This window comes from Hydra viridissima, unplaced genomic scaffold, assembly GCF_058129835.1.
Source record: "Hydra viridissima isolate aposymbiotic clone 2 unplaced genomic scaffold, HvirCarnegie_v1 scaffold_12, whole genome shotgun sequence".
In the NCBI taxonomy this organism is placed as follows: Eukaryota; Metazoa; Cnidaria; class Hydrozoa; order Anthoathecata; family Hydridae; genus Hydra; species Hydra viridissima.
This window is the reverse complement of record NW_028324311.1, coordinates 12,312,307-12,334,741: the sequence shown is the minus strand read 5'-3', so window position 1 is coordinate 12,334,741 and position 22,435 is coordinate 12,312,307. Positions and strand designations below refer to the sequence as shown.

At 32.7% G+C, this 22,435-nt stretch overlaps 1 pseudogene; it reads left to right on the top strand.

Annotated features, from left to right (window-relative positions):
* The first annotated feature begins 7,337 nt into the window (after positions 1-7,337).
* Positions 7,338-12,783, top strand: LOC149881327 (uncharacterized; annotated as a pseudogene).
* Positions 12,784-22,435: the final 9,652 nt, after the last annotated feature.

Genomic DNA, 22,435 nt, shown 5'->3' with positions numbered 1-22,435 from the left:
TGTATTTTATTTTTTGCCCTTCCGATGCGTAAGGTATTATATATATATATATATATATATATATATATATATATATATATATAATTTGATATTATTAACTTAATAAGTACAGTGGTAAGAAATTTTTTGCCGCTCCAGGATCTGTTTTAAAAGTGAGCTAATAGCTCAGCAGATAAATGCAACATTTACTTATTAAATCCTTAGTGATCAATTAATCTCTGAAAAGTTTTTGTATAAACTTTTAATCGATTATTTTCAAATCTATTCTCATATAAAATATGAGTTGAAATAGCTTGCTCTCAAAGAAAAAAGAAAAACCACACCCACCCAAAGAGCAAGTTGCGCTTCCAGTGGCGAAATTACTAGGTGGTGTAGTATCACTTAACAAAACTGCTCAACAATTCAGCATAACAGTTGCAACCCTTAACAAGCCTGTCCACGATATAGTAGAAACAATTGGAAGTGGTTTTAAGTACGAGATCGCTAAAACAACTTGATTGGTTACAAGTACATAGCTAAGCATTAGATCAAATTAATAGACGAAAGAAAGCATGGCTAGCATGTAATGTATTATGGGAATTATTATAAAACCGGTAGTTTATTATCGGGAAGCCAAACAGGCTTCATCAACCGCAACAACTTAAAATAATTCTGGTATATCCGCTCGTCAAATTTTCCGATTACGACTTTGGTAAAACATGCAATGACGTCATCATACAAGTTAATGACTGTTTACAACACCGAAGTCAACTTAATTTATATCCTTACGGTACACCAGGGAGAGATTGGTATAAGCTTTTCATAAACCGGTGGAGTCATAAGTTGAGCCTCAGAGCAATAGGGAATATTTAAACACTCAGAGCCGCTTCTTGTACGAAAGAAATAGTAGTAAAATATTCCAACACACAGCAAAGTGAATAAAACGAAACAGGTATCAACAAAAATACTTCACGTAATTTTGGAATTGTTGAAATTGGCTTCTTTATTGATCAAGACAAGCAACACATAGATTGCCGGTGTTGCGTGACAAATGTCCCCCCTAAATTTTTGTCCTCCCGGGAAGTATGTACCGGGACAAACTTTTTCCCTTTAAAGTATATTCTAGTATAAACATTCCGGGGTGATGCATTATTTCTTCCCCACCCGTAATAAGTATTCCCCCGATAAAATTTTTACTAAAACTTTTGTTTTTTTGATATACCATTAGTAGCTATTGTTACGCTATTTATTTTTTTAATGACATGCCTGAACGTTAATTATGACCGATACCAAGAAACGTTAATATGCATGGCGGACCTTGATGCAGAATTTTCACATGGCCCCCAGTGTTTTATTTTTTAAAAAAAAAGATCAAAATAAGATAAAAACGTATTTTAGCAGTTAAAATACCGTTTAAAAATACTAAATAACATGTTCTAAATGTTGATAATTTGCATCGCCTTCTTGCATTCATGTTTATGCGAGACAGTTTTTGGAAAAGGTGTGATGATTGATGTTTCCAAAAAGAAAATGAGATGAGAGCGCATCATTTTGTTTTCAAATATTTGCGCCATACCATCTTTGCCATAAAATGCCAACTTAAATGCAAAGGCAGCCAACAGCAAATGATTGAGCTAAATCTTTAATATTGTAACGTTTCTTCTGTTTATTTTGTACAAATGAGATGCTCTTTTTGGTTGTTTTTTTTTCTTCGGCGAACTCAGCCATTCGTAATCCTTGTTTGGCTTCTTCAATTTTAGTATCCCACAGAAAAAATCTCTCTTGCCCGGTTTTCCTAATTGATTAGAATCTGAGCTTTAACTCCATACATAATCTCAAACGGAGAGTATTTTGTAGAAACTTGTTTATTTATTCGCCACCGGGCCCAGAAGTTCATCCCAGTCGTTTGCTTCGTTGTTGACAAGCTTCATTATATGTGTAATCAATGTTTGGTTGAACCTGTTGTGCAAAATAAATGAATAAGTTATAGTTAGTAACTGTTGTATTTAAAACTATTAAATAATGCCCCTTTTTTATACAAAAAACAAATTTAAAAGTTCTTATAAAAACTATACAAAAATAAAAAAGAGCATAACCATTTATCATCTTTCTGTCAGTCTATTAGTCTGGGGATACTATCAGACGATTTTGCGGATTCTATGTCTAATTTCAATAAAAGATCTTCCACGAGCCTGTTACAAAACTTGCGTCCTTGGTCGTGAAGAAGAATGTGGGAAGCCCCAAATCTGAATACCAGACGAAGAATGAAACGATGAATAGAATCCGCATCCTTGTCCGTAATGGAATCAACTTCAGCTCATCTAGTCAGGTATTTTGTTGCTACTAAAATATACTTCTTTCCGTTCTTAGTTTCTTTCAACGGACCAATTCGATCTATTCCCCAACAGTGAAGAATGTCATGAACTAGGATTGGATGGGGCTCGCAATTAATGGTTTGTTGTTAGGATTCGCACGTCGACATTCAGGGCAGGATCCAACAAATTCGCGTATGTCTTTTGAAATCGACTTCCACCAATATCTCTCAGTTGCTTTTTTGAGCATGGCGTTTTGCCCAAAGTGACATCCTTTAACTATGTTGCTATAGAGAGTTCGTATTATACGGTTTCGCTCTTCTTCTCCAATTACAACTAACAGCAAATCGTTTTTCATTTCCGATATGAAATAATTCTCCATTTACTAACTGGAAGCATTCTACTTTCTTTCGAAGTTACCTCTTATCGTCTTTCTTATACTTCGATGGATATTTCTTTTTCCCGAGATATATAACCAGAATCTCGCTTTCTTCTTTTTTCATATTCTTGTTTCAAACAGTTAAATAAAACAAAAACAACTTATATTTGCAAGTTTTATACTTTTATGTAACTAGTTGAATAATAAACGTTCGAAAATATTCTTGTTCTTCACTGAAAGCAAATAACTATAACAAGTAAAAATTGTAAGTTATTTCATAAAAATGATCCGCAATTTTATTAATTTTTTTTACTAAACATAACAAATTACTCATACAGATTTGATTTAGTAGTTCATAATTAGTCAAGAAAAATCGAAATCTAACGAGCTTTTGCTTTTAAAACATTCAAAAACGTTCTAAACTTGCCCGAAGTTACTTTGTTAATAATCAAGCATAATTTTTGTTAAAAATATGTTTAGAGAATCCGAATTTAAACTTATCTGACATTCAGTTTTTTCTTTAATGATGCGTTTGATTCAATTGAAACGTTGTTTTTTAATCAGATTTAGCATTTGATTAGATCATTCTTTAACATTTTTTTGCGCAATCATATCAGTTTGTATATTTAAGAAAATATTTCGGGGGAACTAATGTTACGGAGGAAATTTTATTTTGCAGATGGGGGAAAAAATTATACCAGGGGGGAAATATTAATTCGAAATAAATTTTCCCCCGGAAAGTATATCACGGGAAGTTTTATAATGGGAAATAATTATTTCGTGACACCGGCATGATGCGAAACGACCGTTTAAATTATTTGGCAACTATGAATAAAAAACGTTATAAAGTTGGAAATTGCGTCAATGCTGCTTGTAATCGTCTTGCTCCATATCTCATTTTTAATTTTAAAAATCTTTATGAAGGCGATTGGTGCTTAAGTAGTCCAGACGATGACGTATACGCCATATCTTCATCCTGATGGATGGAAGATAGCAAACTATGATGTGGCTCACTGGCGTGTATGTTCCCGCTATTAAGAAAGTTCCAGATAATTAGTTAAAGTTGTACTTTAATGAATTAATTGTTTAATTATATAAATGAAGTTATAGTAGTAGGCATTCATATTTCAGTCGAAGATGGATATCTGACACATGTTACTTATCGGGTTGTGCTTATTTGTATCGAAAACGGTAGCTTGTTAATTTGCGTACCAGCTCATTCGTTACACATTCTTCAGCCTCTAGATTTGGGTGTTTATTGCCATGTCAAAAGAGTTTGGCGCAAGTTACTACAACAGTTTTACGCAGAGACAAAATTCAGCAACTAATCATAAGAGTGTTTTAGTCAACTGCAAGCAAAACCTTACAGCTTTGATGAAGTTTTTACACCCACCCAAATTGTCAATGGATGTCAGAATACTGGCTTGTTTCCATCCACAACAATTAAATTGACGTTAGACGAAGCTTCAACAAGTCAAAGTATGGAACGGTACCAGTGTGAAAATTCAAAATGCAAGGTTTGGCTGTGTAAAACATGCATACCAAAGCGATATGTAAAAGGTGCTGAGTTTTATTGCACTAAAATGTGCCCCCTAAGTGAAAACTCTACTTAGCCTCTAGTAACCCTCAACGATTCAAAATAGTCGCAAGAATAAAAAGTTTTTTTTATTTGGTTATTTTCTGATTGGCTTTTATTAGGATTTTTTTGTTGTTTTTTTTATTTAAGTGCTGTTTTAGTTACACATAATTTTGCGTATTTCATTCTCCCCGACTGCGATGGTAGTATGAAATAACTTTATTTTTGAATTAAAGTTTCTTAACGCTTTTTCATTTGATTTAAATATATTTAAATAAAGCTCAAAGTTTTCTACAGCATAAAAAAAAATAAAATAAAATAAAAACTTTTTTCCTGAACAAAAGAAATTAATCATAACTCCTTAACATTTCATTTGACCCCATTTTACTTTATCCTTTAAATTTACATGAGCAGTTTTCATTGTAAATTTTTTGGTTTTTTGAATTATATGATTGCTAATATTTTGTGAGTTTTAGTCATTTTGTGAGCTCTGATAGCAATCTTGAAGCTAAACATTTTCGTAGCATTGTTTAACAAAATTCTTCGGACATTTTTTTTAAAAGAAAAGTTTTTATTGAATTTTCAAACTATAATGAATAAATTTATATCAGTTTAAAAGCAATACAAAATTTGAGTTTCTTGGAGTTTCGGCACATTTTTTTGTGCATTTTAACCACTGTTAAACACCCTAACGTTGCCAAACACACTCCCCACAGTTTAAGTTATCACCGCACAAAATAAGTTACTTCCCTTACATTCCGTATTCTTTGACAAGGCATCTGAAGGCTTTATGCAATCAATTACTCACCTCAACTAGTCATAATCATAACTTAAATAATATTAATAACTGTGAAACTAAGCACAAAAATGATACAAAAACCAAATATGGTTACCGAAGCTTTTTCGTTATTAAATTCGCAGCAAAACATCGGAAGTAATTAGAAACTCCATAATCTCAATCAAAATAAAGCTTTTAAAGTTAGGAGATTGTCTATATTACACCTCAAGCAATCTTTGACCATTTATAATCTCCTCCCCTCCTTCGTATTGTAAGTCATACATTTCTTACCGACCCCCTCTAAAAGTTCGTAATAAAGTTTCTATCCCCCTCGCCCTTAACAACTTTCTGTTTAATATACAAATCTAACTTTTAAATTATATTTTATTAGCTGTATCTGCACACCACATTAATATGGAGAATGGTGAAAAAATTTCGTCAGTGGAATTCGACTCGGAAATGACTTTGTCAGTGTGGTAACGTTAATCCAGTTATTTTTGTGACTAACATCGGTCAACAAAGTGCCTCAAAAAATTTAAATAAAGTTAAATTTAATTTTATTGTACTATTTAACAGAAAAAGAATCATTATTATTACGTTCAATCTATTAATCTTTGCAATGATTTTGGCATAATTATGCTGGCAATGCACCTTGTTTCAACGTCAAGTGTTCACAGTTGACAATAAAATTGCCTGATGCAGAAACGCTCTCTCCGAGGATATCAATGCTGCAGACATGCATAACCTTTTTCGGGAAAGTTCAGACAGGATTGAAAACTTCTTCTTTTGAACTTGCTCAAATTCCCCTGTCTGAGGGTCAAGCACATGTCAACTTTTTTACTTCCACTAACGACATGATTTGAAGCTTTGAGCACCAGTGCCTGTATTTTTGATTTTAGTGACTTCAGTGTCTGGAGAATCTTGAATATTCTCAATTTACAAAAAAAGTCTTGGCATTTGGTCGACGGCTAAAGCTTTGCCACTATAAATCTTCTGAAGCCAACGTAAAAGTTTTACTTTTGTTTTGCAGAAACCCAGGTTTCTGCAAAACAAAAGTAAAGCTTTTACGTTATCATTAGAATTCTGAAATCCATATTAAACTGATGTTGGTACAGATGAGGTAGCTTATAATTCGAGTGATTCGTTGTATTGTTTGGCAAATTGCGAACAAGCCCATTCAAAATCCATTTCCTAACTTATCTTTTCAAAATAAAAAGTTCTTGTCCATTCATTCTTTCTTTATAACTTTCATCTTGGTCTTAAGTGTCCCTTATATTAGTGTTCTTTTTTTTTTTAATATTTTTTTTATTTCTTCATTCTATTTTTTCTAGCCTCTTAATATCTGGCTATTTAATAGCCCTGCAGCTTCAGTTATAAGTTGAACATTGAGATGTTATGTGAGCTAAATGGTGCAGAATTGACTACAGCGAATCTTTTTATCGCTTGCACATCCACTTTGTTTGACATTAAGTTAGCCCAAATATTTCTCTCTGGTTGAAAAACTGGTCGTTTCTTGCAACCAAGGTTAACATCTCTTATCGACATATTTCTTCACCATTAGCTTGACCAATCTCACAAAATAAGGTTAAGTTTTATACCTACTTCCAGGGACTTTTTTATTATTTTTATGAACCTTTTATGATATTTGCCGAAAGATACCAATTTATATTGTAAATTAATCAAATCTGCCCTAAGCTTAGAAATTGCAGCTGTTAACTTAAAAGATTTTTCTGTAACACGCCAATTCAACAAAAGGTATCACTGAATTGTCATTAACACTCAATCTGGAAATATTTTCCATTTAGGAGATGCAATTTACCCATGGCGAACTTTATAACAGGTTTACTCACCGTGCGAATGATGTCAAAAACTGGAGGCGAACATATTGTATTTCAAAATTCTGATACTTGTGAAGCCTTAAAGATCTCGCTATATTATTTAGTCAATATTTAAGTATTCAACAATATTTGAATCAATGTATACAAAAACGTTTCAAGCCATTTTTTCTTAATATTTGACTTTTTGATGAAAATTTGTTCTTTGAAGACAGTTCCATCATTGTATAGTAAAACATTCTAAGTCAGACTTCTCCGTACACTTTGAATAGAGAGCTGAAATATTGTCTATAAACTAAAAGGTTCTAGGTCAGTGACTTAGAAGGTTTTTGTTGGCAGTACTGAGAAAACCAGCTGTGTTCTGCTGGTAGCAATCAGATGCTTTTAATCCAATTTTTGTTTTGTTTTGGTTACAAGTTTGAGATTATTTGGTCTTATTTTATTATTCATCTCGTTGTTTTAATGAAAAAGACTTATAATGGATAAAGAACCTAGTACTAGCAGTGGAAGAAAGGTTGAAAATGAGGCTCTGTGGAAAAGGAATGTTATTAAAGAAGCTAGAGAGAAAGGTAAAGAGTACATTGACTAAAAAGGAAGAACTGTACCTGCTATTACTGTTGGAACTGATTGCAGGTGAGACTTTTATTGCAATTTCGATACCCAATTAGCCTTTTAATAATTTGTTTAGGCCTATCATAGCATATCATGCAACATGTTTTCATAAAAACGCCTCAGACAAAACTAATGCAACACTTTCCAAATCGTTCCATTTAGGCTAGTGAATTGACCTTAAACAGTAGCCAAATGTTATAGCCGAATTTCTTAAATATCATTTTTTAGAGTTTGGCTACGGCATTTAGGCCTACCTCGAACATTTATATCAACAAAATCTAATAAGATATTTTGCTTTCAGATGCTCAAAGAAATGTACGAAACGTTTAAAAAACCAGAGCGACGAGATCTTCGCACGCATGAGATCGTTAAAGACAAAGAACGAGCAAGATGTGTTTCTACAACTGTTGATTACAAGCATGAAAGTGAAAACTCACCGACCCAGAAAGGAAGTTGCTGTAGAAAGAGTAGGTCATGACTTTTCATTCACATACGAGGTTTTGGTGGGGGATGCCAAAGAAAAGGTATGTGTGGATGCCTTTAAAAGCCTTTATTGTATTAAAATTAGTCGTATTCGACGATTGCGCTCCCTGTTGGTATTAGGAAAATCACCAACGGGCCTTCGAGGGAAAAAAATAGGAACAAATGCAATCAGAGGCAATGTAAGACTTCTGATAAGAGAACTTATCGAAAGTTATCCGGTGAAACAGAGCAAATATGCTGGTAAAACTATCAATTTTCTAGATGCTAGGCTAAATGTCAAAATTTTGTACTGAATGTTTAAAGAAAAATATCCTGAAGCAAAATGTAGCTATAAATTTTTTCTAGACTACTTAAGGACAACTTTACGTTAAGATTTGGCCGTCCCCTGATAGACTCTTGTTGCACCTGTGAGGAGCTTAATTTAAAATTGCAAAGCCCTCATCTCAGTGATGCAGCAAAGAAAAATGCTGCTGCTGAACTGATGCTGCACAAACGTCGATCGAAAAAGTTTTACAACAAACTCTAAAATAAAAGCAACGCGGAAACAAAACAAAATGAACCGCATGTCTTAGCGATCGCATTTGACTACATGTAGAATATCCCTTTACCGATGATACCAGTCCAGGAAACCTTTTACCTCAGGCAGCTCTCTGTTAACCTCTTCTCTATTCACGATGTGAAATGCAATAATGGTCATGCTTAAGTGTACCATGAAGGCACAGCCAGAAAAAGCCCTGATAAGGTGTGCTCTTTTGTGTACAATTACCTAATTTCTGCTCCTCCACAGTTTACTGAAGTCCATGTCTACTCAGATAATTATGGAGGAAAAAATAAAAACCATGCACTAAACAGAGTCTTTTTGGCTCTCACAGATAATGGCCAATTTCATCGAATTGAGCAGTACTACCCGATAGGAGTTCACTCGTAGCTACAATTTTTCTCTTTATTCTCTTTATAACCGCGAAGGGACTTCGCGGTAATAAAGAGAAAACTGAAAAGGTATGACAGAGTGTACACTGTTTACCAGATAACTGAACTTATCATTACTTCTAGTACTACTGGTAATAGGGTATATCATACTTGAGCCAAAAATTAATTTTTCAGAATTTTGACTAGCACGCTTGGATTCCTATGTATTTCGGTACGGGGAATTCAAATATAATAATATTTTTGCAAAATATTGATATAGCTTTTTTTAAAAAAAAATAGTTTTTGCAAAATATTGATATAGCTTTTTTTAAAAAAAAATAGTCTTTTATAACTAAAGCTTAATTTTTAAATGTTTTTAGCCAATTAATAATAAAAATTAAAATAATATTAGGTAAAAAATAAACCATTTGTTATAAAACACAAAATTATCATTTAGCTTCCAGGATTCTTGAGCCAGAATGCACGGCTAGGGCTTCCGCCCCCCCCCCCCCCCCCCCGCTCCCTTCTATCAATATTAGTTTTATTATGATTATAAGATCAAGATATATTACAATTAGTATATATATATTTATACACGCACTGGTAGGAGATAGAGTAGGTAGAGTAGGAGCAAGGGGCTTAGTTGCAAAAGCCCCCTCCCCTTACACTTATTCAAAATATTAATTCAAATTATAAATCTGGCTGCCTTAATTTTTGTTTTAGCTCCCCAAAATACTTATAAAATCAACATTAAAACCAAGTATTTATTTAACATTTAATGTTATGCACAACAAAGTATAAATAAAAATCAAAAATACTAAATTAGTAATTACATAAATTACTTAAAGTCTTTTCTTGATTTAAACAAAAGCATTAGTTCACGATTTCGCAATTGAGTTCTTATAAAACCATCTATTTTATCCCAACCACAGACTGACTGAGCTGCTTCTGTGACTAATTTGACTGCTCTCTCGCAACTTTGGGTATGTAATGAGTATAGAGGTAGCTGCAGGGGAGAAACTATCAATGCATTGAGTTGGACTAACGACATATTTGCAGTGAAAATTGGTTCAGTGATGACCTCTTTTTCCCAGTCGATAAGTTCTTTGATGTCACAAGCATCAAGGTTTATTGTTTGCGGAACTTTAAATGGTCAAACATCTGTTGAGCCAAGTTCACTTCCGGCCCTAACTGCCAATATTATGTCGACGGCAAATAACCTTTGTTCTGAGTTATCAGAACAGAGAAGTGAGACAAGTATATTCTCAGGATGAGCCCACCAAGATTCACTTTTGAGATAAAGTTTAGATGCTTCTTTAATCCTATCATCTTGCTTCTGCCAAAGTTGAAACAGTTTTAAAAGATGACAAGAACCATATTTAATTTCATGCTTAACTTAACATGCTTAATTAAATGTCATGCTTAACTTTAATCTCAAAGAACATTCGAAAATAAACCTGAATCACCCAAGTTGCAAGCAGTCTTAAGATCTCTGCATTATCAGGTTCAAGATCATGATTACTCATATAGAGAAGCAGGCATCTCATGCCACAAGTAAGCCATCGACTGTGAGACAATCTACCACATTTAAGAGCTGCTACTTCAGGATCGAGCTTTCCTTTCAATATTGCATTTAAATACTTCCATGCGACTAGACTGTCAGTGCTCTTTTGCTTTAAGAAATCTTCACTTATAGTAACAAGAGGCTCCAGAAGCGGAATTGGCATAAATTTAGTAATTCTTTCAAGATTTTCTACTTTGGAAAGCAGTTTACCTACTGCTCCACTCCATCCTTTATCTGAAGAAGTTGGTCCATCAAGTTTTTCCATAATATGACGGAATGGAAGCTCATTAATGTGAAGCCAGCAAGAAGATCTAAAAAGTTTTCGATTGAGAAGTTCTTCCACAAAATGAAGCATTCCACCTTTCCATCCAGACATTTCATTTGTAGTATCACTGCCAATTAGTTGGAGATTAAGATCTTTACCTCTTTCCATTAACCAGTCGAATAATCCAATAGCACATTGCTTAGCTGGTTTAAATATTTCTGACTTTGGTTTTGGTGTATAATGAGTAAGGTAGCGACCTCTAGGCTCTTCTGTCACAGTTATATGATTTTCTTTGATAACTTGTTTTCTGAAGGTGCCTGTGGTTTTATCATGGATAAGAACTAAAGTTTTATCTTTTCTACCATCAACAAAAATTCCAGTAATTATATTTCTTTCACAGTCGAAATTTTCTTCTACTCTGGAATACTTCATAGCATACTCTTTGGCACGAAAAACTTTCATACTATCACATATGAGATTTTTTTTATCTTCAACAAGTTTTCCTGCCTTTATAATATCTTTCAGTAGACCATTAATGATAGCAGCAGTAGCAGTCGATGATACACCAAATCTGATAGAGGCAACGGCAGCATTACTAATATTAAGGTAGTTTCGTTTAACATAACTCTCTTGATTTTCAATTGTCGAGTCCTCTTCGCTATCACTGACTTTATCGCTATCACTGACTATCACATCATTGGAATTATTATTATTTTCTATTGTAACACCCGTACTTTCATCATCAAATCTAACATCGGTTGGATAAATAGAGACTGATGATTCTAACTTATACTTTGAAGCTTCTTCACGTTGTCGCGTGAGTCTTGCTTGTTCAGTTGACTTGCGTAAGCATTTTAGCCTAAGTTTGGCAGTCTCTTTAAGATCAAGACCAAATTCTTGCATACATGAAACACTGCCTTGTTTTTCTCGCTGGGTTTTTATCCAAATAAGTTCTTTTTTAGGAATTCTTAAATTTAAGTCACATTTGCAAAAGCAACGAGCACCGTCATCACAAGATTCGTTGCAAGGGGCATCATTATCACTGCAGTAAACGATTCTGCATTTGCAAAAAGCAATGTCTAAAAGTTTATCAAGTTTAGGTTCCCAGCATTTTTTGTTTGGCTTTTGAGATTTGTGTCGAGCTATCTTAGAGAATGCAGACCAACTTCTATTAATTCTTAGTGCTATTGCTTTAGTTCCACAAACTATGGGTTCATTAAATTCTGTGTTGGAAATAAGCCATTTTTCTTTTTTTAATATATTATGAATCTGGAAAATATAATACAGCAAGTATAGCAATTAATTTGAAATAAAATCTAAAATGGTAGTTATAATATTTTCAAAGTATATTTGAATATTAACTGATACTTATACACAAAATAATATTGTTAAAAACTCATAGCATATTATAAAAATTAAGCATAAGGTTAAACAATATTTTAAATAATTATTATGTACATTTATAACATAAACAGTCATCATTTAGTAAAAAAACACAATATTTTTGAAAATTAAAAACGTTTTCCCGGTAGCTAGACTTGTTTTTTCACCAAAATAAATTATACCATTCAACTCAGGGTTTATGAATACATAGGAAAAGTGACATACTGAATGAAAATTAAAATATGCAAAAGTATGATATACCCTAACTGGTAAGTTTACTGTTGAAGAAGTCGCAACAGAAGATATTCTAGATTTTCAAAAGTGGTGGCCAACATTCTACAAAAAATCTTGCATTTCGTAAGAAACACGGGGAAAGAAAATTCCTGCTAAGGATAAGATAAGTTTTGGAATAAGTTCTCTAATGCACTTCACTTAAGGGAATTCTTCAGGTGTAATTGTCTGTAGGCCACTCATTGATGGGCTGATGGTCAAAACTTACAAGATGTCTCAAGTAGTCGATTGCATCGTCGAGTTTCCGCACAATGTGTGCTACCCAGTTATGTTCCGATAAAAAGAGTGAAACTGCAGGATATTAGGAAGCTAACGCAATATGTTCCGAATGAGTTCAGTGGTTTTTATGATGAACTCATGAGCTGGCCAATAACCGACGAGGCAAATGACGAGGAAGAGGAACACGATATCCAGTGAGGTGTCTGACAAAGGCTTTTTGATCGGTCCTTTTATACATTGTGTGATTTAATATGTGTTATAGTTTGACCTTTGATTTTTAATAGTTTTTTATACAAAAAATGAATAAATATATAAAAGACAAGCTTTTTGTTATTATCTTTAACACATGTAAACAAAAAGGTTCTAAGTCAGACAACTTTAACTATGTATAACACATATATATATATCACAAATTTTGATATATATTTTAACAAATCTAATATTTAAAGATGTCAAAAAGTACCCAGATTTTTTTGAATTTATTAAAGTAATAATTTTAGATTTAACACGTTTTTCTTGTTCCCCGAAAAAATAGTTTTTATGACTTAGAACGTTTTTGTATACATCGATTCATTTATAATAAACAGGGTTTGTAAATGCTTTCACATGTTGCAATAGAAATATGATAAAAGTTCCAAAGAAAAAACTTTTCGCGTTCCTCGAACACCAGAAGGAAGAAGAAATTGGCTCGTTGTTATACCAAGAGATAATATACAAGATAAGAAAGACACCGTTGTTTGTAAAAAGCACTGACCTGTTGGATACGTTTCAACAAAAGATTATGGCAAAGAAAGATCTCGTGATCCTCTGTCTGCGTTTAAGTGTGTAATACAAAGTTATATTCTTAAGCCATCTGGTTTAGGGCTTCTCAATTCCCGTAAAAATATAATTCCCGGACAAAAATGATTGATTCCGGGACAAAAATGATTGATTTGCCGGGAAATCCCGGGATTAGGTAAAAAGCAAGAATTTATCCAATTAGGTGGGGGAAATGTGTAAATTAAAACAAATACAAAAAAAACACGCCTTTTTAATACTATTACTTTTAACAAGAAAATAAATACAAAATAATTCTTAGAAACTAAGACTCTTAAAACAAAATAAATATCAACTTCAATAACATTACATTTTTTATATTGATTGATTTTTAAAATAATTTTTTAAAAAACATAAATTGTCAATAGCGCTATCACTTAAAAATGATCGAATTTTCGTAACAAAGAGACCTGCCACCGAAAATGCTCTTTCTGAATCGATTGATGTCGGTGGGATAGTTAATAGAGCATTATATAATTTTTCTAAATTATTTGTACGCTTTTTCGTTGCATCAAAAATATCCATTTCTTTTGTAATATTTTTAACGTCACATAATACATCTTCTGGATTCTCAATTCGACTAACCTTCGTAATTGCAGCATCCAATTTTTGATGAAGTGTTAATTCAGATGTTGTCTTCAAATTTGGTTCTGCCATAAACGACATTTCAGTCCCATCGTTACTGCATTCTAATTCCTCAATTTCAACGGAATTTCCACCACCATCAATACCCTCAACAAATAGCTTCGAAAATAATTTTTTAGCCGTAGCGTGAAGGACTGATTTGGAAGGTATTAATAATACAGAATCTATGTCCGATTTGTGTTTATAATTTGATGGATTATTTAAATATTTCAGCAAGCCAACTAAATTTTTATTCCGTCTTTCAACAATTCTCTGTTGCACATGATGCAGCATTTTAGCCGAAAAACAATCTTTATTTTTGCGCAAAACATCTAATATAAACAAATACACCCTCTGCATCAAGTAGGGATGCTTTACGTCGGCCAAGTCTTTCAATTCCCAATTTAATTGGTTGTAACGCTGTTACTACAGTCTGCACGACTAAATACTCTTCTTCCGAAATATTGTTAACATCGTTGTGTTTAAAATCTATCAATGCTTTTAATATACATTTTTTAATGCTATAGGGGAGATGGGGGCGCATTGATCGCCGTAGCAGTGTTTTGAAAATTGCGCAGAACCTGAAAGAGATGTAAAAACTTATTAACTACGAAACACATGTAGAACTATCTGGCTTTTGGAATATATAAATATTTTGATTTAAAAAAATTATAAACATGAATAATTTTAACTTTTAAACAACCCTCTCAAAAGATCAATGTACCCCAAACTATGGGGTACTATGATCTCCGACTTGGGACACATTGATCTTATATGCGTAATATTATCTAAACGTTTAACACTTCTATAACTAAATCTTGTAAATAATTTAGTCAAAGGGTAATATTGTATAACATATAATACATCTAAATTTTTTAATTATTTTTTAAATATAGCAGTTAAACCCACTAGTCTAATTTTTAATTAAAAAATGTATAAATCACAGCAGCTATAAGCTACCCGCTTTATATACGTTTAAAACTTTACAACAACTTGAAATTTATAAGAACTGAAATATAAAGACTGAAATAAGAATACAACTTTTAAGTTTACAAAACTTGTTAAAAGTACAATATTTTGATTAAGAATATTTCATCATTTGTGAAAGTCAAGTTGTGAAGCAGCTTTTGGTTTACATTGTTTTTTATTCCTAAGCAAGTAATTCTTAGTTTCTTTCTTATCTTTTGTGGAGACTGTTGATTTTTGGTTTGCTTCAAAATTTTCTTTTCTTTTGACAAACGAATTTCATTTCTGACAGGAGTATCAGTCAAGATCCTTGTTTTTAACTGCCTACTTTTAACATTTTTTTTTCTGGCAGATGCTTTTGGGTAAGGTTTTAAAACCTCAGGTGAGATTATAGAAGCAACACTTGTTGACACTTTGTTTAAAATACTTGTTTCAATATTTACTATAGTTATTTCAGACTCTATGTGATTAACATGTGCTGGTATCATTTCAGATTCCATGTTGTTGACAGGAGTGATAGTAACTGTATCTGGAGCAGCTCTATCTGTAACTGATGATGGTAAATATTCGTCATCTTTGAAAATTTCAGAATTGAATGGCTCAATGCCAGCTACTCTAAATCCTGTCTGTATATTAGATGGTGAGAAAGCTTTTGTATACGGTTCTCGAACTATTGAAACAATATCATAAATGGTCATTGGTCTTGGGTTTGAAACCATCCAATTATCACATGCAGAATTGTAAAACCTTTTCAATGGTCCAAAAACAGTTCTATCTAATGGCTGCAATTTATGGCTGCAATGGGGAGGAAAACTTATCATTGTAATTCCGTGTTGAATTGCAAGCTCCAAGCCTTTAACAGAAATATGACTTTCATGACTGTCGAGAAGTAACAAAACTGGAGATTCCTGAGAACAGTTTGAATATTTAACAAACTGTTTAATCCATTCTATGAAAATTTCTGAGTTCTTCCAACCAGAAGGATTTGCAAATCCCACACATCCAGGAGGTCCTTCCTTAATCATGTAATCATGAAACTTTACCGTAGGAAAAACAAATAATGGAGGAATGGAATTTCCAATAGCATTAGAGGCACAACATGCAGTTACCAATGTTCCTCGTTCTGCAGATGTGATTCTTCCAACTTGTTTGCTTCCTCTACCAGCTAAAACCTTTACCGGCTTTTGAACGGTTGTTAAACCAGTTTCATCAACATTATATATACAGTTAGGATTATATTTATATCGATTTCTTACCGTTTTAAGATTTTGAAAAAACTCTCTTACAGTGTGTTTGTTAAAAGCTGTTGATCGAGCGAAGCTCGTTGCTTCAGGTGTTCGTAGAGACAACTCTGGTTGTCTTTTCATAAAACCTTGCAACCAATCAATGCCAGCAATTTTATTTTTGATCCATGATGATGGGCATATCTTATTGTTTTTTAAAGCAAATTCATATGCCAATAATCGCGTTGACCTAGTTGAAAGGCCATAGTTCATTTTTGATGCAATTAGTAAATAACTTGATAAACTTTTTTCATCTTCTGCTGTAAAAACTTGTCTATTGTTGTAGTTAGGCTTGAAAGCTTCATTTGGATTAAGCCTCTTTTTACGACAATATCTTTTTAAAGTCATTCTATCTATGTTAAACTGACGTGCTACAACATTCAGTTGTGTTCCTTCTAAAACTTTATTAACAGCTACTTTCATTGTTTCACTTGGTATAGCAACTTTATTTGTTTTTTTAATTCTATTTCTAACCATTTTAAGATCTGTAAAAAAATATATCAATAAAAACATATGTTTTTAATAAATGCTAATATTTAACATAATAATATTATGTTAAATATTTTTTAATTATTATGTTAAATATTATTCTTTTGATATTATAAAATAATAGTATTATTATTACTAGCTTATAACATAAGTAGATTTAAAAAATGAAATGCTAAAAGCTATTGTTTGTTTATATATAGTTTTTTTTTAAATTATAAATACAATTCCATTCGTTTAACTGTATTGCTTATAAACAAAAACATGGGGCACTTCGTCTTCTATGGGGCACTTTGATCCTCCGATCAATGGGCCCCGCATAGTCAAAGATCAATGTACCCCAATAGGTATAGGTAACATATTGATAGCAACATCTACTGTATAAATTGCAGCCAAATAAAAATTATATATTATATTATACACCTAACACTTACAAATTTAAAATAAAATTGTTGTTAACCCATACAGACATCTAAATAAAAACATATTTGAATTATAGTACGATTTAAAAAAATCACTTTTTATGACGAAAAACAATATTTTCTTTATTTTTTTTGACGCTGATAATCTTATGAAAAAATATTACGAATAATCAATTAGGGAAGCATAATGGTTAATTAAATTGCAACCTCACTTCTAGTAAGGCAAAAATGAACGAGTAAAAGCCAAAAGATCATACTGCCCCGGCGATCAATGCGCCCCCATCTCCCCTAAATCGCTCCAACATTGCAAGAAGGCTATTCCACCTTGTCTTTACATCCAGTATTAACTTGAGTTCTATATTGTATGTAACTTTTATGTATTTTTGTAAAATTTCATTTTTAAGTGGTGATTTACGAAACATTCTTACAATTCTCCGGACCTTTTGAATTGTTTGTGCAATACTTATGTGGCCTAATAATTCGTCAGTGATCTCAACGTCTCGCAAATTTAATAAATCGTTGTTTTGGCTTGACTGTAAATCCACTGAAGTTGTAAAATCGATTTCTTCAGACTCGTCATCTTCACTATTATTTTCATCAGAATTTTGACTGTCTGATGCATTACACTCACTGCCCGATGAATTTGAAATCGCTGATTTTTTGTATAGAACATCACAAACTGCTAAATGTAGCCCATGTGCATAACAAAGTTGATGTTCCATCCCGCTTAATCTTCCATATTTTTTCATAACTGATGCATCGTCAGTTACACTAGAAATTATATGCTTCTTTGTAGATAAATTAAATTCGGATAACTTATTTTCAACCATATCAATAGTTTTTTCAGCTGGAAGCGACCCAACTATTTGAATCATGCCCAAGTTCCAAAGCCTAGTAAATGAATGCACATTTAAATTCAAATAGCGACGATTTTTTAAAGATGTGTATTCGTCCATCGAAATAGAGAATCTAGAGCCACCTTGAATTTGCATAGTGATTTCCTTAAGCACTCCTTGTTTTGCTAGATGGTATTGACTTTTTACCAAGTTCATTACATGTGAAGGGTTTTTTAGCAATATCATTCCTTTATCAGATAAAAATTTTCTTATAAATTCAGATTTTGCAATAGCATTAATAGCAAAGCCATCTACAGCCGCCAATTTTGAAACAACTTCTTCTATAGATTCCTTTTTTATATATGACGTAATTTTAGGTTGAACATTTCTAACTTCAAAATTTGTTTCTTCGTTTGGCCTTTTTTTCTTTACTTCAATTTCGACTTCCTTGTGAAGATTTTTTAAATGACGAAGAAGACCACTTGTTGAAAATCCTTTACGCATTATTGTTGTTTTACATATATTACAAGTGGCAGATTCTGTGTTTTTTTCTTTGGTAAAATTTTCCCATGCCTTAGATCCACTTGACATGATACTGTATATTTATTATCTTATCAATTAAATAGACAAAAGTATACTAAAATATAAAACTATATTACCTACAATAAAAATCCCGAAATAGTGTGCTGATTGTAGATAAATTATTTTAAATTAGTTGTAGTTACTAAACATATATTTTAAACTTCACCTACTTGGTTTTTCACTTATTTCACTTTTTACATAAACTACTTTCTTAACGTAACTAATTACTTTACTTTCTAACTTTCAACTTTATGCGTGACTAATTTCTTTTTTTGCACGTACAAGTATTTGTAACTTGTCCGTAGTTATTTTATATTTAACATATCAGGGACCCCCCTTTATTCATTGTAATTTCTTGCAATTGTGATTATTTATTAGATTAGTCACCGATTTTTTGCAGTTTTGGTTTGTGCCTAAGATAGATAAAATATCGATTTAATTGCCCTCTATAATATATCTTCCAAATTTTTATAGGAAAGGAAAAGGAAGTAATTTGTACTCAAATTTTGAGTAATAATATTTTTAATATCTTTTTAAATGTTCAAAATGTTTTAAAAAATTACCGGGATTCCCGGGAAATTTCATTGAAATCCAGGGAATCCCGGTAATTTTTTAAAACATTTTGATTTTGGTAATTGAAATTTGGTTTTTTACCTCCGGGATCCCGGGAAAACGGGATCCTGGGATCCCGTTTGAGAAACCCTACTTGATATTAAACAACAAAGCAATAAAAACAATGACACTAACGTGTAAGGCTGGTTTTGAAGGTGCTATTGCCCAAAGCATTTATAAACAAGTTTTATCAGAACCTGACATTTACAGAGATTTAAAACGTGAAGAATCATTATTTATTACCTGTCTAGTCCCATTGGATTTGACTAGATTTAACAACAGCAACGAAAAGGTGCCTATTTGGAGAAATCAAAAGTCGTCCTCCACAGCCTATTGTAGACCCATAAAATTTGCATACAAAATGGAATCCAAGAAATCTGTGATTGAAGAAGATTAAAAGTACATTAAAAGTGAGATATAAAGCTGGGGTATGATTTTATTAGAGGTTTGCGGATCTTCTATTAAAGTGAATTGTATTACTGAACTTACAATGATTGATCGAAAGGTTCAAACGATACTTTTGTTTTAAAATTTTTTGATGTAATTTAAAAGTTGCAATGTTTTCTTGCACTATTTTTTGCTTTTATTATTCCTAAAAAATTATTTACCTAAATACTCAATTGTTATTCAATATTGGTGGGTCAAAAATCCGATAAAGTATTCAAATATCAATTTACCACTTTGTACCAAAGGAAAAGTATCCGGTAAATAAGCAATAAAAGTATCCATAGCAACTAAATTTAAAAAATTGTCACTTTTGTAAGAAGTGTGATCTCATATTGGTACTCATGCCAAATTTAGTGAATGTAGCACTTCTAAAATATCTGCGGATAACAAAAATAGGCTATGGATACCATTATATTGCTAAGCAAAATAATGGTATCCATAGCAACGAAATAAAAAATATTACCTTCATAAAAAGCGCAGAAATCATATTAGTACTCATTTTAATTTTAGTGAATATAGCTCTAATATTAAATCAGTAACGAATTTTTTCCAGTAGAAGTGAATTCTGGCCCACTGTGCAGTGGTGAGATAGTTGAACTAGATAAAACTGGAAAATTTTGAAGTACAGCATTAAGGTGTTAACAGAGCCGCTGTTCAAAATGTGTTTTTTCTTGATTGTTTTTCGTATGACGAAGAGTCTAAAAGAAGAATTTCAGTTTCGAGATTTAGCGACATGAGCAGGATGATTAAGCCTATTTCTGAATTTAGCGTTACAAGGGAAAAAGGGTTGTTTATTTTTTCAATGGACACTCAAGATATTTTTTCAGAGAGTTTTAAATTTGGAGTAGAGGATTTGTTAGATGAGATGAAAGTTTACAGCGTGTATCGTTTAGAGCAGTTGTATCGAATTTCAAAGATTGTTTTATTTTCGAGCGGGTTGGATGTTTTTGTGGAGAAGGATAATCCGCTTATGTTTTTGTCTACTGGTAAAATTGGAGCAGTAAAAGTGTATTTTCTTTAAAAACATTAAAAACGTTTTAAAAGAAGTTTATAAAATTGCTCCTAAGAATGGAATGCTTGAGAAGGGTGAATTAGGTCCAAGCAGCAAACCAGAGCCAATAGGTTCATATCCTTTTCTTTTTTTAATAAAGAGCCCATCTCCGTAAATGGGTTTGTTTTTAGTCTAAGGTCTTAAGTATAAACCAAAACCAGCAGTAGCGAGTTTTACTCCTTTTCCATTTTTGCTCATGTATACAATTCCTCGTCCTGCAATTTTGTCAACCATAGTTGAACCGGTAGAAGAGCCAATACCTGCAAGCAGACCAGTGGCAAGAGCTGGAACGACCCTTGTGGCGATGGTGCTTCCAATCATTCCTAATAAGGGGAGTAATGCACCGATAATTCCTCCTTCCACTTTAGAGTTGTATGCAATTTGTCTTTTGCTAAGTTTAAGTGTATGCTGTATGCTTTTTTAATTTCGTTGAGTTGAGACGTTGTGACTGCGAGAACATGATCTCCATTTAAGCCTTGATGACTGAGTTTAATGCTAGCGTCAGTTTTATCTTGAACGGCTTTTTTAATTTTATCAGCTTGACCCTGTGAGATGTTAATTTTGATATTTTGATAACTGCTAATTTTTTAAAAGAAAAGAAAAAAAATTTCACATGTAAAATTTATCGATCGACAGCGCTGCTTGTATATAGATCTTGCAATACAGAAGATATTCGTTCTCTGACATGAAATCGAATAATGATGTCTTCTCCTCTAAAGTCGATTAAATCTCCATATTGATCCATAAGTTGCGTTTCCATTCTTGATATTTTGTTTACGACAATGGACAAGTAGATAAGATGAAAAGGTTTTTCACTGATTTTGTATCCAGGAGGAGCGTCAGGGTAAAAAGAGTAAATATCGTTTGTCGTTTTTCCATCTAAATAGGAAGAGCCGATAATGTCGTTGGTGACTCTAATGACTGCAAGTTCTTCAATTCTTACTATGCTTTCAGATTCGTAGTAGTCAATAACTCTAGTGACTTTATCAGGGTCAACAGGATCTTCTTTTTTCTCAATGTAAGTGTATTCTTTTTTATCAAATCCAAGAAGTGAGGCTATGGTGTTATCATCGTTAAAGTCGACCCAATATTGAGTGTTCGTTCCAGGTTTTCCAAAAGTAAGAGTAGACCTTGAAGTAGTATCACTTGTTCCAAGAATGACTCCGTCTGCTCTGTATAAAGTTCCAACTTGTTTTTTAATTTCTTTTTGCAAGTAATCGTTGATTTCATTGATTTTGTAAGCTCCTTCTTCGATGTAAATGGTGTAACTGGTTGATCCTAAATTAGGGCTATATCTGAAAAAGCTATTTTTTGAGGAGATGTTGGGGTAGCTGCGATAAGTCTCCAGCCCGACTAAGGCCATTTCGTATTTTTTGTCAATGCCAAGATCGATAGGTACTTCAAAGTAGGTTCTGATGACGCTGCTAACCACCGTTGAAGTTTCTTTTTTCGATTTAACGATAGAATAAAATCCAGACATGTTTTTTATACGTTTGGAAAATAAAAATCGCTAAACCCGCTTCGGCATTTTCCCTGGTTCTTTTTAGAAGATAAATCAATGACAGCAAACCCATGAGGTTGAGACCAGCAGTACTTGCAGATTATTTTAAATTCTTCCTTAATCATATCTACAGCAGCATGGTCTCTGTAAATGTGATCGACGTTTTTAGAGTCTTGAGGAAAGAGACAAATAAAGTTAGCATTTTCTCTGATGGTTTGTCTAGG